We start from the raw sequence: 8,935 nt of genomic DNA on the forward strand, positions 1-8,935 counted from the left end.
CGCGCGAAAAGGTTCTTCGATTCTAAGGTCAGACGAAGAGACTTCCAGGTCAGTGACCTTGTATTGAAGGAAGTTCTTCTCGATACTAGAGAACCAAGTGCGGGAGTGTTGGGACCAAACTGGGAAGGCCCATATTGCATCGCCAAAGTGATAAGATCGGGGACTTACCACCTAAAAAGGCTAAATGGTTCCATAGTACTGCGAGCTTGGAATGCTGAACACCTTCGACCTTACTATCAGTAATTCCGAACTCATTTTTCCTTGTACAACTTTTATTTTATAACCTTTGTAAACAACAGATGTAATCCAATTCTTTTGTAATCGCTTTACATGTGTAATTCTGTTCATATGAGATGTATCATTATGTTCGCATAGACTTATTCTAGTGTAATTGTAAAGTTACTATGCGATCTCATATGTAATGGAGGGTACCAAAAATTTCAAGTACTCGTGAAAAATTATCAAAAGTGATCTTTATTCATTCATAATGAAAAAGGGTACATAATCAAGTAGGACAAAAGCTACAAAGGCAAATCACTGATCCTCGTCCCCAAGCCTTGGAGGGACGACCTCTACATTCCCAAGCTGGTCGCTAACTTCCTGTTTGGGCACAACCACCTCTGGGACATACTTTGGGACATACTCCGGATGATCTTCCAGATTAGGTCCCTAAGCCATTTCCTCAGCCTCGGCTTGCACCATAGTAGCCAGTTCGTCCCTGTACTCGCTAGGGAGATCGGACAGGTTCATCTTAGGGTTCTTCGCTTGAAGGGCAAAGATAGACCTGATCGTCCAATCCGCAGCCCTGTTCTCCATCACCGCTTCCTGTTGTTACATTTCCACAATTAGCAAGGCGATGCGAACCTATGCAAATTGGAGAGCGGCCTCGAGTTTTGTTCGCTACTTTTCAGTAGCATCCCACAGATTGCCCCTTTCCTGCTCAGCTCGCATGGCTCATTCAGAGGCATTTTGCAGCGCTTGATCCTTCTCTCCAGCCTTCCTGGAAAGTTTGGCCATGGTTTAGTGGAGCTCCTTCACCTCCTCGCCACGTTTGTCTAGCTCGACCTTTTGGAAATCCACTGTGCGGCGAGCAGCGTCCCTTTCAGACATGAACTGGTCTGCCTGAGCAATGGACGAATCTCTATCTGCTCGTGCGGCCTCCAACTCCTGCACGAGCCTAGTATTTTCCTCCTGCAGCTCGACCAATTTCTCGGCAGACCCCAGCTGGGCCTTCTGCTGAGACATGTGTAGGGAAAGCAAAGCCTGCATGATAAGAGTAAAGAGTTAGTTTACTTCCCTCAAAAAGTGAACAGAGGTCCTCATCTAGGACAGTTCATTTACCTGGTTGAAAAGTTGGAACGATGTGGACAACAGTTAGATAGGACTGGATGTTAGAAACTTTGAACGACTCCGCGAGTCCGTATTCCAACAATGTTAGGACCACCAGCTGCAAATGGTCTGGGAGCTGGGCCATCGAGTCTAACACAGGCATGCTGACACCTTCGATAGGTAGAGCCTGTCCCACGGGCTCTTTGCCCGACCTCCTCCTGGGGATTGTGGCCGTAGGTCGCATTGGTTGACCAGTGGAAACGCCAGTCGCTCTTCTAGGCGGCCCTCCCAAGTTGAATGCTCGGTAAGGCTACGACCTCTCGGGCTGAATGCCTAAGCCTTCCTCTTCGGACTCCATCTCCTCGGTTTGAATTTGCCGCCCCTTCTTAGGCCTCGTGGCCATAGTCTTCTATTTTGGGCGAGTAACTGAGGGTGGAGGAACTTTTGCAGGTCGGGTCGGAGTACCCGTCTGTCTGTCTCCGATCGAGGGACCGCTGGGAGCAGCTCCAACTGGTCCGGTGGTATGTCTTTGGGGAAAAGAGAACTGTCTTAATCGTGGCGACTTGGGCACTCGAGGAGGCATGTTCGTTGCATGCAAACACCATTAGTAAAACAGTTCACTCCAAAAAAAAAAAAAAAAAAAAAAGATTTTAGAAAGGACAGTCGAGAAACTTACTTAGTGGGGGCTCCAACGCTGCGTACTCGTTGAAAAAGTCGTACCTCTGTAAGTTCTCAGTTGTCACGAGCAACCTCACATCGTGACTCTCCTTGGGTAGAAAACCAAATGATATGATTCTGTCCAGGTCCGCGAGCAGGTTTAGACTGGTCATTCTATTAACTGTCAAGGAAAGCAAACAGCTCGTTAGCGAAAAAAAAAATCGAGTAAGTTCAGAAGGAAAGAGAACCTACTCGGATCCTAAAAACGGCTGATGTTGTTATAACGAAAAAAGAAAAATTTTGTGTCATATGCTTCCGCATTGCTCGGATTGTATCGAGCTTCATCTGGACAAGTACCAGGAATCCTTGTCTTTGCTCTTTTTCAATATGTACAAGCAACTGAGCTCGACTGCGATTAGCTTGCCCAGTTGGTTTTCCCGACACGTGATGTACATGGTGATCATGTACGCGTTCAGGGTGAGCTGCATTGGTGTGATCCCGAAGTGATCGAGGACCGACCTGGTGAAAGGGTGGAGAGGGATCAACCCCTTACCCTTGAAGATATCCTCCGAGATCGCGGCCATTCCACGTGGGGGATCCCGGGCAATATGCACCCTGTCTTGGAAAACTTCTACACAGACAGCAAACTGGTTAACCACCCTTTGCAGCTCTTCGACGGTAAGTGCCAAATAAATTTCTCGAGGGGTGCCTGTAGGGGCATCCTCTGCGGGCGAGCTAGCTCCTTCATCGGCTCTGTTCATTGGGGGGGGGGGGGGGGGGGAGTCCATTTTTGTAAATCTGCAAAAGCGACAAAAGGATACCATTCAGTCTTCGTACATCTTCGTACGATGACGTGGAGAAAAGTTTTTCCTCTTTAAACCCATAAAAACCCTAACAGTATACTTACAAGAGCCATCACCAATGGCTCTAACCCACCAGAGAGTATTTCATCTTCGATAAGCTATCGATGCACAGCTATCACATGATAGCTGTCAAAAGCAATGAACATTGAAGATAAGACAAGGGAATCATCTTTACCTCTAGGAATGAGAAAGACTGGCTCCTGTTCTGAATATCAAGTGAACAACACTCTGAAAGGCAAAAGATCAAGACTGGCAAAGGTTTCTTGTTCTCTAAAGAATGAAAATACTGTGACTTTGCCTGAAAGGGGCTTGGGGTTTTTATAGTGAAGGAAATGGCACTTTGGTTTTCCGAAATCAAACGACATTTGGGCGAAAAACGCATCTGACCGTCGATCACGACCACGTGTCATGAATCAAGGAGGAAGAGTGACCGTCACGCATCAAGAAACCAGATCGTCACCCCCTTCTGTTGAAACGGTCAAGCGACGGCATGATTTTCCCTTCTCTGTATTTAATGCGCCTACAGCCGCATTTAATGCTCTAATAAGGAATGTCGTTTCAGTATGGCTTGCATTTAATGCGCGTAGCTGGCACTTATTATGCATAAGACATGTCTGTCAGGGCAAAGAACATTTCATTTAATGCACCCGCTGCAAAAGGTACAACGGATAATATCCGAAGAGGTCGTTACCAGAAACACTCTTCATCGTCAATCGCGATGCGACGTGACTTTTCAGACTTCTCATCAGTCGCGAAGTGACATGATTGTTTGACTCCATCTCATGTCAATCACGAAGCGATGTGACCGACTATGAAGCGGCATGGCCACTTGTCCTAAAATTTTGCTAAGTCTGAACAGGTCGGGGATTCCCTTAGGTCAGGAATGCCCTCAGGTCGAGATCATCACTATTGTTGGGTGACCATGACGAGGTCACTAATCCTGAGGTTGCAGATCATCCTAGGTCGCTTATGGGAAGATGTCCTTGTGATCTCCTTTACAATCAGGCTGGATCGGCCAACTTCTCGTCAATCATCAGATTGAGGCATTTGTAGTTTCTAAGGTTTGATTCTCAAACCTTAAAAACTAGGGGACTTCTGTTATGCCTGAAAAATATAGGGCTGACGCAAGACTCCGTTAGCATAAAAGGTTAGAGCTTGGATAGACCCACAACCAGTTAGAAGCAGCCACGTCGCGTGGTTGTCTAAGCAGCCCACTCCTATCAGTAAAGTGGGTGTGCGCTAGACCAGCCAGAAGCCATAGTGATTCCATGTGTCCAATCCCTACACCAAATCATGTAAATCACTCTGGAAGGTGGACATAAAGAAGGATTTGCACGGATAATCCCACCAACTCACAGATTTAATAATGATAACCTTAATCCATCCCACTATAAATTGAGAGCTCTTCTCTTATTTATGGGATTAGCTACTCTCTCTCAAAAACATATAACATGCTCTCTCTTGTACAATCATTTGTAAGTCAGTCCGCTAACGCAACCTGACCTCTATCATTAATACAAAAATCAGTGGACTTAGGATTCGCTTCCTTAGCATCCGAACCACTTTAAATGCTGTTCTTCATTGCATTTACTCTCATTTTCATATTCACGTGTGTTCTTTGGGCCCGCTCAGCATTTCACACGTGCGTTTGGTTGGTGTCAAAATCACGCATCAACAATAATAAATTCTTGAGTCATTATAACAAAATAAAATTATGTGAGAATAGGCATCCAAAAAACAATAGACAAATATGACTTCATCTCTACGATAGAAAATAAGATTGTACTCTATTGAAACGGGAGTGGCCTTAGAATGAATAAATATGCCACGTAAACACCAAAAAAAAAAAAAAAAAAACACCGATTACTTGACCAACATGGATCTATATTTTAATTGTCCGAAATTTTAATCACTTGTATAAATATTGAAGCCAAGGTTCTACGGTATAAAGCTTCCTGATAATAATACCCGTGTTAGTGAAATAGGATATGCCTTTACCTCTCTAAGAAGCACAATAAAATATCTCTATCAGATTATTACACATTATGATAGAATTTAGTTCATCAACTGAGTGTACAAATATTTCATTTTGTATATTTATTCTTGACTTAAAAGAAAAATATATGTATAAACATTATTTAAATATATAATAAATTATTTATAATTTGATAATTATTTTTTAACAATATAATATAGAAAGTGAAGCATATTTTTTAGAGGTTAAACTACAAGTTGTATTAAAAACATGAATGGGATAAGGATTCCTAATCTTGTGAAAGATCTATAATTTCTTTCCATACTTTTTAAGAAATGGGCGCATTAAGGTTGCACATATATATCAAATATTTTGAGGAAACAATGCAATCGAAAAGGAATGAGGGTTCCCATTCCCATTGCCTCACCAAATCCGTGAAGCAAAGAAACCCTAAGAGCAACATGAGATTGATTTTGAAAGGTTTGGGGAGCTAGCATGGGTAAGGAGCAAGAGACTGAGTTTGAATAGTAACTTTTAAGGTTCATTATAAAATGCGGATGTAGTTTTGGAGAAGATAAGGTTCATGCCTTGTGGTTTTAGGTTCCAAATCTATTTTGATTTGGCGTAAAATTGACCTCGTTGGTAAACTGAAATAAAAAGAAAAGGACAATTAAGCGTAGGTAGCAACGTTTAGTTTACTACGAATTAATTATGTTCCTAGCAACATGTATATATGAATATATCTTATTTAATATAAGTGTTATATTTAATACTGCAAGTTTTACCTTTTGCTGCATGCTCTATGTCTTGTGTTACAAATGAATATGTCAACCATTTCCACTTAAAATCTAATGATCATCGAAATCCAAATAGATTCTCTCGATATGGTGTCATGTACAATTGTTTCTAACCATCGCTATTCTTGGTCATGTCGCCCTTGAACGCTTGAAAACCTAATTCAACTTAACGGTCGTAGTTTTGAACAACCAAGTATCATGTTAGCTTTCAACCTTTTGTAGCAAAGGTTCCAAATTCCTTAAATACCCCTGCTTTATGTCATAATACTAAGCATTATTTATTAGCTTTCGAGAGAAATTAAAGTACTTTAGAAATGGTTTTGGAAAAATGTATTATGTTTAAAATTTCTATAGTTTAAAACAATTAAAACGGTTTATCTAAGACAATAATATTATTCTTTAAAAGAACGCTAAAGAACTTCATAAGCATCGTGGATATGAGAAAGGCATTTGTTGTTGGAGTTGTCGACTACTTCAGTATTAATGGGTCACGCAGACACATTCAGGGGTCCTACTGTGATGAGTGATAACAATCATAGGGAAAATTACTTCATTCTAAATGAGCAAGGTGAGGCAGTATTGAAATATCATTGACTCTACTAGACATAGCCTGTCAATTGGGTGAACCAGGATAAATCGCGCGTATCTCTTCTTTTGTTTTATTGTTTTGATTTGTGTGCTTGTCCGTGATTTTGGTTTCGCATATCTCTATTTTGTTCAATTAGTATCAGAGCCATTAGGTTTGTTAGATTGTGATTTAAAGATGACAAGACCAAAGGTTGAAATTGAGAAGTTTGACGGCAAACAGTTTAAGCTTTGGAAATTGTAGATGAAAGATCTACCTGTTGATAGGGATATGTGGGGTGCAATTGTGAATAATAGGCTGACAGTTGGGATAGTTACTATAACGATGAGTAAAACGTTTGGAACTGCAATGTCAAGTATGCCTAGGGTTTTGAAGTAGAATTATCAATGACTGATTTTGCTACACTTGCAGAATGGGACAAGATGGATAAGAAAGCGAGATGTTTGGTTCACATCTATCTTGAGGACTCCATTCTAACGAATGTGATGGATCATGATATAGCTAAGGGCTTATGGTAAAAGCTGGAAAATATGTATCTGAGTAAGTCTTTTGTGAATGTGTTGTTTCGTCGCTAGAAACTGTACAATCTCTGTATGCATGATAGGGATTCTTTTGCTGCACATCTGGATAATTTTAATTCTCTGGTGAATCAACTGTCGATTATGGATGTACAACTCACTGAAGGTGAGAAAGTGGTTATATTATTATGCTCGCTGCCTAATACGTGGGACAACTTGATTGTTGCGATTGGTGGTGGAGGATTGACACAAATGTTGTGGGAAATTGTATGTTCTACATTGTTAGCAGAGGATATGCGGCAAATAGGTTCAAAGGGTTTGTCTAGGGATGCTTTAACTAGTAGAGGACAAAACTATGATAGAAATTCTAATAAGTTTGGAGACAAGGGAAAGTCGCCAGGTATATCTAAGGTATAAAGGTAAGATTAAATACTGGAAATGTTAGGAATTCGGGCATTATAAGAAAGACTACAAAAACAAATCGGTAGAGGAGAAGGAAGTTAAAACCTTATATAAACGAGAATCAGATGGTGACATGTATGTGGTTGTAGCTTGTATGGCTGGATTAGACCAAACGGTTTGGTATGTTGATGCTGGTGCGCCATTCCATATGACGCCTCACAAGGAATGGTTTTACAAATATGAGACATATAATGGAGAAAACATTCTATTAGGAGATGATACTACTGTGAAGATTACTGGCCGTGGGAAAATCAAGTTTAGGTTGCATGATGGTTCTGTGAAGACGCTACCTAAACTGATGCACATCCCTGGTATGAGTAGATATCCACTCTCTGTCGGAACAATGGCTGATGCAAGAGTAGTATTTAGTTGTGACATAACATATTACAAGATGACTCGGGAATCCATGGTTATTGCATGAGGAGTTCAATATGGTACACTGTATAGGCTGATGGTATTAATTGTTAAAGATCCTTCTTTGGGTGGTTATGTTTCAGAAAAGGAGGCTGAAAAAGAAATTGATTTTGCAACACTGTGGCATCAACGAATTGGGCACATTGGGGAGATGGCTTTGTCTACTTTGGTGACTCAAAAAATGGCTAAAGGGATTCCTGTCTGTTCGATGAGTTTTGGGTTTTGTGAGGAGTGTTTACAAGGCAACCAAAATCGGGTCAATTTTTAGTCGATAGGCATAAGAGCAACTAAATCACAGTGGTGTCTTCGGGCCTCCTTTAGTTGAATCTGTTGGTAAATCCATGTATTATGTATCATTTATAGATGATTTTTCTAGATACTGTTGGATTTATTTCATGCGCAACAAGTCTAAAGCCTTTGAGAAATTTCAGGAATTTAAAGCACTTTTTAAAAATCAGTTTGACAGAAAGATTAAGGCTTTGCAAACTGATAAAGGTGGGGAATTTTGTTCTGGTAAGTTTGAGCAGTTCTGTGCGACACATGGAATTGCAAGGCAAAAAACTACAACTTACACACCTCAACAAAATGGAGTGGTTGAACATCTCAATCGGCACTATTAGAAAAGGTGAGGTGTATGCTGAATACAACAGATTTGGGGTCTGAATTTTGGGTTGAAGCTACTGCAATAACTTGTTATTTGAAGAACCAGTCTCCCACTTCTTCTGTTAAAGACATGACGCTGTATGAAGCTCTGTATGGTAAGAAGCCTAATTTGTCTTTTATTCGAGTTTTTGGTTGTGATGTGTATGTGCATGTACCAAAGGAAAAGAGAACCAAGCTTGATAGTAAATCCGAGAAATGCAAGTTTGTGGGGTTCAAAGATGGCATCAAGGGGTACAAGTTGTGGAATCTTGTGAATAGAAGTATTATCTATAACAGAGATGTAATCTTTAGAGAGGTAAAACAACATGTGGGAGATCTTGAAGATCTTGAACAATCAAAGAAAGTTTGGTTTGACATGAGTACATTAGAGCAAGAGAAGGAGGTGATAAGCTTGAAAATGCACTTATACTTAGTGGTTTTTCGAGAGCATTTGTGGAAAATTAGGATTAATTTGCATGAATTAACTTAATTGTTTCATAAATGCACTTTTCAAGATCAAGGGTATTTTTTCTGTGTTTTAAGGGCATTATTGTTTAAATATAATATTCGAATGAAAGATTATGTTGGCAAGAGAATTTGTGATGACTAGAAACAAACGGATCAAGAATCGGAGTTGAATTGAAGAAGTTATGGCGATTTGAAGTTGAAGTGAAAATCCTAGAAAATGCTCT

This window comes from Pistacia vera, unplaced genomic scaffold (assembly GCF_008641045.1).
Source record: "Pistacia vera cultivar Batoury unplaced genomic scaffold, PisVer_v2 Contig173, whole genome shotgun sequence".
In the NCBI taxonomy this organism is placed as follows: domain Eukaryota; kingdom Viridiplantae; phylum Streptophyta; class Magnoliopsida; order Sapindales; family Anacardiaceae; genus Pistacia; species Pistacia vera.